The sequence below is a fragment of the Cyprinus carpio genome, chromosome A4, assembly GCF_018340385.1.
Source record: "Cyprinus carpio isolate SPL01 chromosome A4, ASM1834038v1, whole genome shotgun sequence".
NCBI classification, from domain to species: Eukaryota; Metazoa; Chordata; class Actinopteri; order Cypriniformes; family Cyprinidae; genus Cyprinus; species Cyprinus carpio.
The window spans coordinates 17,525,443-17,527,031 of NC_056575.1; positions in this window are offsets into that span (position 1 = coordinate 17,525,443).

Genomic DNA, 1,589 nt, shown 5'->3' on the forward strand with positions numbered 1-1,589 from the left:
TGTTAAAATGTCGTGATCACCCTCCTGCTGTCAATGTGATCAGAGTTTTGAAACCATTCATTTTTTTTCCTGCTTCAAGCTTCTGTCCTGATTCTGTAAGCTGGTAAAATTAATAAAAAAAAAATGTTTTATTGCCATTGGGATGTCTTTTAATTTGAATGCCTACATGTTTTTAAAATACAATAATATTCAGTATATAAAGTTATGTAGTCTGTCAAAGTACTGAATTAGACATAGTACTTTTTACAGTGTAGAGTAAAAACACAATGTGATAACTTCTTAACTTTCAATACTTGTTTTTCTTAAATCTCCTCGACTAAATCATGAAGTCATTAGTTTTAAGGCTTTGTTTAAAAAAAAAAAAACTCAAGAAAAGAAGAAGAACAAGCAAAGAACTGGACAGAGGTCATAGGCTGCGTTTAACTCATTACAAGTAGTGTGGGTTACGTAATCAGATTACTTTCCCAAGTAACTAGTAAAGTAACACATTACTTAGATATTTTGATGTAAATTTAAGAGTTACTTTTTTATTATTATTAAAAATAAATAAGTAAGCCCAGTCTGCAGGTGATTTCCTGACAATGAGCACATCAAAGAACACAGACGCAGCCAGATCGTTTCCATAATGACCAACACAATCTACCAAGAGCAGCGCAAATTAGCATCTGCTTAAAGACATCCCTTTTTGGAGTGTTAAATAATGGCGCAAATACCAGTAAAGTAACGAGTGCAAACGTTAGTAAACCGTCGTGTTATTAAATCGCGCTGCGTGATTCATTTTATTCATTTTCATATATTTTGTTTTATGTTGTTGTGTAAAATGGTGTTGATAAATAATGTATCATCACTATCTTTTGTGATCATATCATGCCACACCGTGTATACTGTACGAGTTCGTAGGGTGTCCCATCTGTCATTTTTACGCTCTGAAGTGTGCTCATCAGCGCCCCCTTTGCACCCTTGATGCGGTGTTCGGCGTAGCCCACACTGATGCAGGCTCCACACAACTTACAACCCAGAAGTCCTTGCAAAAGACCAATCAGACAATGGATGGGAGGAGTTCACATTGATGGACAAACATGTTGGAGAAGAAAGTATTCAAATTTAAGTATAATAGGCATAAATGAGCTAGTGATACATTTTTACTATTTGTACAGTTTAGTCATGTCATCAACATGTGGTTACACTGTCTTAAGCAAAATAATAGCGCACTGAATAATATGATAGCATTACTGTACAAAAGGCCCGGATGGATTTTTTTGTGTGTCCCGGATAATAACTAATAATAGTGGTGTGTTCTATGCTAACATATTATTGTGTTGTGGTGAAGAAGTGAAGGGTAGTTGTTGTATGTCGTGGGTGAGTGGAAAGTCCGCCAGTTTCGGACTTCTAATACTTATCAATCCATGCTGGATTGCCATTAAGTTGTAGTTTATATCGAGTTACTGTGTGCGTGAATGTGAAAAAGTGAGTATTGATTATATATATTTTATTTTGTTATATGTGTGAAATTCGATCATTTGTTTGTTTTAGTAATAGTTGTTTTTTTGTAGTTTATTGGATGTATTAATCTTCCTATTTAGTGTATT